Here is an 8,035-nt window from a genome sequence, read left to right on the forward strand (position 1 = left end):
TCAAACAGGAACTTCTTTTGCTAAGCATGGAAGTTTTATTTATTGCAAACGTTTTGGTGAGATAGCAGAACAAAGGAAATTACTCTGCTGGGGAACTTAGTTTGCTTTAAACTGATCTTTCTCATCTTAAACATTACATTTTGAAATTATACTCAATACATAAAAAGCTTGGATTTTTTTTTTAAAGTGCATCACAAGTGAGTCTTGAAGGCCTTGCCTCTCTTGTTTCAAAATGTAATGTTTAAGATGAGAAAGATCAGTTTAAAGCAAATTAACTCCACTAGCATTACAGAGTAATTTCCCCTTTTTACTATCTCAACCAAAACGTTTGCAAAATAAATAAAACTTCCATGCTTAGCAAAAGAAGTTCCTGTTTGAACAAGAAATGATAATAATGACTGCTCTAGCTGTTGGGTCGAATATCGGATCAAAGTGCCAAGTTTAGAGAATACAAAAAATATAAATATAACAGTAAATGCAGTTTGCATATAATTAGGCTTCATTCTTTTTTTTTTTTTGTGCCAATCCCAGAAGCGCAATATTGTTTTAAACAAGATGACTGGAAAGAACTGGATTTTTCCTATTTTTATGCCAAATTTGGTGTCAACTGACAAAGTAGTTGCAGAGAAAATGTCAATGTTAAAGTTTACCACGGACACACAGACACACACACACACAGACAACCGAACACCGGGTTAAAACATAGACTCACTTTGTTTACACAAGTGAGTCAAAAAGTTCTAGGGATCAGGCAGAAGGCTGATCAAGCCTAGAAGCCGTGACACTTGATATGATATGATATGAATATCAGTCAATTTCGAACAACTGCATATTGTATTCGTCAACAATTTGAAAGAGATGGCTCTTACCAAACTGTGCTGATTCCTGTCACGTTCAGTTGTCACTCAGCGAAAGTGCAGCAGAATTCAGAAGGCATTACCAGGCAATTGCTGTTGTCAAAGTAGAATTCATTTCACAGTCAGTCTGTGCTGACTCTCCAACACTTCTCCGCATTTGGCCTGAAGGGCACAGCACACACTATCATTGCCGAGCACCGTTCAGACTGAGAAGGGGGTTGTCAACAAACTGACACCCCCCCTCCTGTGTTTTGTCAGCTCCTGAACAGTGCGGCAAGCCGAGAGTTGATGTGATCATGGACAGAAAGAGAAGGCGGAAGGAGGTACTGGAAAAGAAAATCGTCATATGGTGTGCGTCATCAATGATGAAAATATGATGCGAGTTAGTCCTGGTGTTTTTTTTTTTTCTTTTCCGTGTGTGTGTGTGTGCGTGTGTCCGTGTGTGAGTTTTCACGTCTCTTCACTCCACAAAAATATCAGACGAACTGAAATGGATTTACCTTTACATATCATTCTGGACATGTACCAGTCTATGATTGTTCCTATTTTGTTGTATGGTGCAGAAATATGGGGTTATGAAAATGTAGATATACTTGAAAAATTAGAATTGAAATTTTTGAAACGCTTGTTCAAACTGAACAGAAATACAATGACCCAAATTGTTTATGGAGAAACTGGTATTTATCCAATTAGTGTGTTAGTGAAAATGAGATTAGTTCGATTTTGGACCAGCTTAGTGATATCAAACACAGAAAAATATTCTGGGAAAATATATTTGATATTACTTGACTTATATCGAAATGGTAATTATTCTTCAAAATAGATGAGTTGTATCAGACAAATTTTAATAGAAGCAGGGTATGACTGTGTTTGGGATGCTCAATTCTTCTTGGAGAGGGAATCTTTCTGCAAGAATGTCAACATTGCTTTGAGAGATAGTTTTAAAAATCTATGGAGACATGATCTAGAGGCGAGTAGTAAATGTTTGTTTTATCGAAATTTCAAAAGTGGATTTGGTACAGAAAATATATATAAGTCAAATGCCTCATAATTATGTTATCAGCTTCTTCAGATTTCGAGGTAGTAATCATAAGCTGGAAATAGAAACAGGGAGACAAAGGCATACCACGAGAGTTACGGCTTTGTAAGGTTTGTAACATGTCTGTGATCGGGAATGAGTTTCATTTTATAATGGAATGTCCCAATTATGATCAGCTACGAAATAGATATATTCCTAAAAAATATTTGTCTCCAAAATCGGTTTTTAATTTTTGTAATATGCTCAAAGGAGGCAAAAAAAAAGAAGAAGTCATTTTAGCTGTAAGTAAGATGATTAGATTTGCAAATGTTGCCTAACTATACTTTTGGAGTTAAAAGACATTTGTGTATCTCAGCTTTTATGTGACATTGTTGTGTATTTGGAAATGTTTGTTCTGGGCACGAAAATATTATTTCGCAGTAATCCTCCATACATCAATAGGAGCGAAAGGATAATTTAAACTTGAAACGTGTGTGTGTGTGTGTGTGTGTGTGTGTGTGTGTGACTTGACTTGACTTCATTTATTGTCATAAAATCCCGAAGGATTAATCGACACAACAAAGAACAAAAGGAACAAAGAAATAAACGGTCATCTAATACGCATGCAATGAAATACATAGTTGGCGAGTGTTTTTTTGACAGTCATCGTAGTTGAATAAATCACTTGGTTTTAGGATATTGTTTTGTATTTTTCTAGTGATCACATTTGATTGATGATCATACTGCTGTACAGTTGTGAGCAGATGGTTTCGCAAATTATGAAACACGATACACGTATCTAAGAAATGTAATTCATCTTCAACAACTTCACATATATCACATAACATCTCTTCTCTGGGAATGTTTTGCATATCTTTCTCGTTCGATATTTAAATAACGTGCGCTTATTCTCAGTTGACAAAGAGCTTGTTTGTGAGCAGGATCGATTTTATCAGTTAGATAATTCTCAATTTGATAATCGTTTCTTTTAATTTTGTTGTAGAAGTCTAATCTGTTGTATTTAGATTTTCTCTGTTTCCAGAATTGTATAAATATTGTGTGTTGTTCTTTCTTTCCCTCTCTTGTTTAACGTTTCGCTTTCCTCCTCACATCACTCCTCTCTTTGTACACAAGTGCACGTGTGCGTGCGCATGGAGGGTGGGGGGTGGTGGGCGGTGTGAAGAAGATGAATGAGAGGGAAAGAAAAAAAGTCACAGCGGTGTAAAAAGAAGAGTGATAAAGAACTGTACTGGTTGAGAGTAAATTAACAAAGATCTGGACTGACTGAGAGTAAATCAACGCAGATCTCAAATCACTGAGAGTAAATAACTATCTTGGTCATCCCCATAACAATGTAAAGCATACATATGCTCATTATAACAAAAACATAGTCCATTAAATGTAACCGATAGATAGGTATACCAACTTGACTTTAATCCAAATATTCAGATTTGCCCATGTAATAAATGATAATTCAAAACATCTTCTTGGGATAATACATATGTTTCATAGATACAGTGGTTATGCAGCGAGTTTTTGAAGTACCAGTTGTCTTGTTCCTGGACACTGTGCTAGGAAGCGAGAGAATCTGAACGCACTGGTTCGAATCTCATTGTCACGAGTATTTTCTCCCCCTCCACTAGACCTTGAGTGGTGGTCTGGACGCTATAGTCGTTCGGATGAGACGATAAACGAGGTCCCATGTACAGCATGCACTTAACGTACGTAAAAGAACCCACGGCAACAAAAGGGTTGTCCCTGGCAAAAATATGTAGAAAAATCCACTTCGATAGTAAAACAAATAAAATTGCAGGCAGAACAAAGTACCAAACAAGAGGCAAAGCCTTCAAGACTCACTTCTTTTATGCTTTATCCAGTAGAGAAATCATTAAGAGAAACTAAAAGAGATTTTTAAAAATCGTTGATAAATGCTCTGCATTAGATATGATATATAAAATAAGGCTGGGATTAAAAAAAAAAATATATATATATATAAAATAAAAAGGCATAGGAGCGGGATCGAACCGTTATGTTCAGTTCCGAAGCAAGCAGACTAATCCCCACTGTTGCGGCGCATCTGACGTCATTTGACTAAAGTTTCTTCCGCGATAAATAGATGTGATTGTAGTGGACGCAATGACGCCGTTTAAATCATGTTTTTGTGTTTTATTATATCTCGATTATTCTTTCATTTTGGCGGTAAAGGAGACGTTGCCATTGCTTCAAGCACACTGCAACACAAGGTGGATCTCTAGATCTGCATGAACTAGTCTACAATGGACTGAAAGAAATGATCGCTTCAATTTTTGACTCACCACGGACACAGAGAGAAAACTGAACACCGGGTTAAAACATGGACTCACTTTGTTTGCACAAATGAGCGGCGCTCTCAGTGCAGCGACGCGCTCTCCCTGGGGAGAGCAGCCCGAATTTCACATAGAGAAATCTGTTGTGACAAAAAAATAGAAATACAAACACAATACAATACATTAATATAGTATTTGTTAGACAGGTACGTTTTTTGTGTCCAAAATTTAGTTCGTAGCACATTTAAACGAAACCAACTTATTAGTCGTGACTGAGAGACAGAGAATCAAGAAATTCAAAGATTCAGTTGTTTGATGTAACTGGTTTTATTCAGTGACGGCAATATTGACAGTCTGAATCTTGTGGCCTATTTTTATGTCAGTGCATGTTTAGGGGCCAAACCTCCTCCAAGTGTACCCAGGGCACAAGACATTGGACAGCAACAGAGCAGCCGCCATCCAGGAAAAGGGGAACCGGAGAAAACAGGGCCCATCCTTACAGGACTCCATCCCATGCAGTGTCTGTGGACCACCTTGTGCCTAAAGAACCGGTCTTCATTCCCACATGAGGCCCCACACCAGATGACCTGCCTGTCTTCTCATCGGGCGGACAGGACGGGAGAATCCAGAGAGAGAATGTTGTTGTCGATCACAGAACATCTTGTAGATCTGTTGGAGTGCAGAAGAGGGCTGAGCCTTTACTTTTGTGCGATGGGTTCCTTGCAACCTGATATATGCCCGCTCATTCGGACAAAAAAAATCCCGACAGCGAGAAGGCACGCACCTGAAAGTTACATGGATGTTTTTTATCAATAAAAATCATCTTGCGGCGTTATTTATTATTGGATTTCTAAGTGCTTGATTTTCAATCAACCCAAAGCATAATTTAACTAACAATCCTTTTTTGTGTGTGTAAAAATCTAGAATTGGCCGTAAGCTTAGCAGTAAATAATTTATGACGATAAGCTTACCATCTAAAGTAAACACAGGAAGTTTTTCGGAAATATATCTCCATACACTCTTTTTTTCCAGTGAAAAGGTTTGTCCATTTCATATCATTAATTTGTTAATTTCGTCAATCTCGTGGTAGTAAACTTTCTTTGTACAGATAAAAACCCTGGTTGGAGTTTTGCGTGACATTGTCAACTTCCTCCACAAACTGATAACATCAGCGAACTTTGATAGCATTGTATCTTTTGATCACTCTCTCTCTCTCTCTCTCTCTCTGTCTCTGCACCACTGCCACTGAGCGACGCACGGCGTGACAACGAGCGGACTGACATGGCACAAGGTGACACAGGTGCACGTGCAGTGACAGTACTTCATGACGTAGTCACTGGTACCGACATACCGTGTAGAGCAGAAATGTATGAGACTGAAGAAAGTTTCACGGCCCTCGTGTCTCTGATGAACCACGCTGATTCAGATGACGGCAGAAACATGTGGAAGGTGCACAGTCGGGAGATGTCTGCCAACAGATGATGTTGTGCATTGAGGAGTGGACCAAGAAAATGGACAATTAACAAGTTCAAAGACATAGACCCAAACACTTGTGAAAATGTCACAGATAGTAATCCTGGTCCGGACAGATAGTAATCCTGGTCCGGTTATATCATGACTGATTTCGCTGTGTGATTCTGTTTCCAGTTGTATGTGGAAACAAAAGCGATTAGACAGAAAAGATGTTATATGTAATTCCGTCTCTGCATGACCTGTAATTAGTCACATGAAGTGGATTCCATGTCACGATAATTGGCACAGTGCTTCAGTTCTCCTTGCGTCGTTGTTTCTTTGACATACAACCCCTTCCCCACCGTTATGAATGGGCCACTGGGCCTGAGCACATTAAATCATTCCTAAATCACATCTCTCTCTCTCTCTCTCTCTCTCTCTCTCTCTCTTCGTAATGACTCCGAACCGATTACCCAAACAGGAATATTTAATGATAGTATCCATGGACAATGATGGTAAAGGTGTTGGGCAACCGATGTAAGAGAAATACTGTCTAATGCTGGATTTTATGAAATATGGTTAAACAAAGGGGTTCAAAATATTGACACATTGTTTCCAGTGTTTAAGCAACGGCTGAGATAAATATTTTTTTCAAGAATGGTCAGGCACAATTAGAGACAGAGAAAGATAATTTGTACAGGCTGGTTAAAGACAGTATAATTGTGTGTACATATTTACAGGAAATCAACATATTTTGTTTTCGCGTGGCGTTAACGCAGATTAGATGTGGAGTCTTGCCTATAAAAAAATAACAATATGAATAGATATGGAAATGATACTGGGCATTTGAATTGTCCACATTGTGTAGAAGACGAAAGACACTTCTTGTATGCTTGTGAACTATATTCGGATCTGAGAAATAGAATCTTTGACAGTAGATTCAATGTTCCATTGGAAAGATTGTTGGGTGGTGAATGCAAACAGTTGTCTATTTTAGTATCAAAGTTTATTTTCCATTCTATGAAAAAGAGGCAGACATTTCTAGAAACTAACATGAGAAAAAAAACAATGTAACATGGAGGAAACAAAAAAGTTTGCTATGAGTCATGACAGTTCATACTATCATTTGATGATGTTCTTGTGTGACATTGTATTTTTCCTTTTATGGGACTTCTTTATTTGGCTATTTAGTTATTTCACCCCCCACCCCCACCCCCATCCCCACCCGCTCCCGCCCCCCATGACAGTTTATGTGGCCATGGCCGAAAAAACATCAAAACATTTCATTTCTCTCTCCGTGTGTGTGTGTGTGTGTGTGTGTGTGTGTGTGTGTGTGTGTGTGTATCTGTGTGTGTCTCTGTGTGTCTACTCAGTGGTGAAAACATGCCAAAAGTTAAACAAAAGCAAACATAATTGTCAGAACAACGGTGTCTCAACACAAAGGGCAGTGGTCTGTAATGGTCAGCAGTGATTGAACACAGATTTAAACCATATCAGGATATTATCAACTTGACTTTGATGTATTTAATGATATGACAAAATGACACAGCGAGGAAAATGATGCGATATGAAATATATCATGACACGTTATACGATGTGACATCTGACCTGTGACATTACGAAAGGGTTTTGTTGTTGCTGATTAGCAGGGATCACACGTGAGCGATTAATAAAGGCTTTGCCACTAAAGACTGAAAGGATTTTTTTTTCCAAATGTGATTCATTCATTTTCTAGTCAATGTAGCTTTTATTATAAAAAAAAAAAAAGAAGAAAGAAAGATGTGTGTGTGTGTGTGTGTGTGTGTGTGTGTGTGTGTGTGTGTGTTGGTTGTATGTGTGTGTGTGTGTATGTGTATGTGTGTGCATGTGTTGCGCGTGTGCATGTGTGTGTGTGTGTGTGTTGGCGTGTGTAAGTGGGGGAGGGTAGACACGAAGGGCTCAGTGTGAATTGGCATGGTTCTGTGATGTCTTAAACTGCGAATGTTGTTGACACTTCAGTGGAATGATATCAACACCATTACGGTATCAATGAAGTGTAGTCCTTATCGATAAGGGATTGACCACAGTGTGTGACTTCTACATGAATATACTTGTTATGATGTGATAACTATAATGACTTGTTATGATGTGATAACTATAATGACGATATGGCGTGACGGGTGCAATAGCCGAATGGTCAAAGCGTTGGACTTTCAATCTGAGGGTCAAGGGTGGAGACTTTTACGATCTCCCAGGTCAACATATGTGCAGACCTGCCAGTGCCTGAACCCCCTTCGTGTGTATACTCAAGCAGAAGATCAAATACGCACGTTAAAGATCCTGTAATCCATGTCAGCGTTCGGTGGGTTATGGAAACAATAACATACCAGCATGCACACCCCCGAAAGCGGAGTATGGCTGCC

This window comes from Babylonia areolata, chromosome 28, assembly GCF_041734735.1.
Source record: "Babylonia areolata isolate BAREFJ2019XMU chromosome 28, ASM4173473v1, whole genome shotgun sequence".
NCBI classification, from domain to species: domain Eukaryota; kingdom Metazoa; phylum Mollusca; class Gastropoda; order Neogastropoda; family Buccinidae; genus Babylonia; species Babylonia areolata.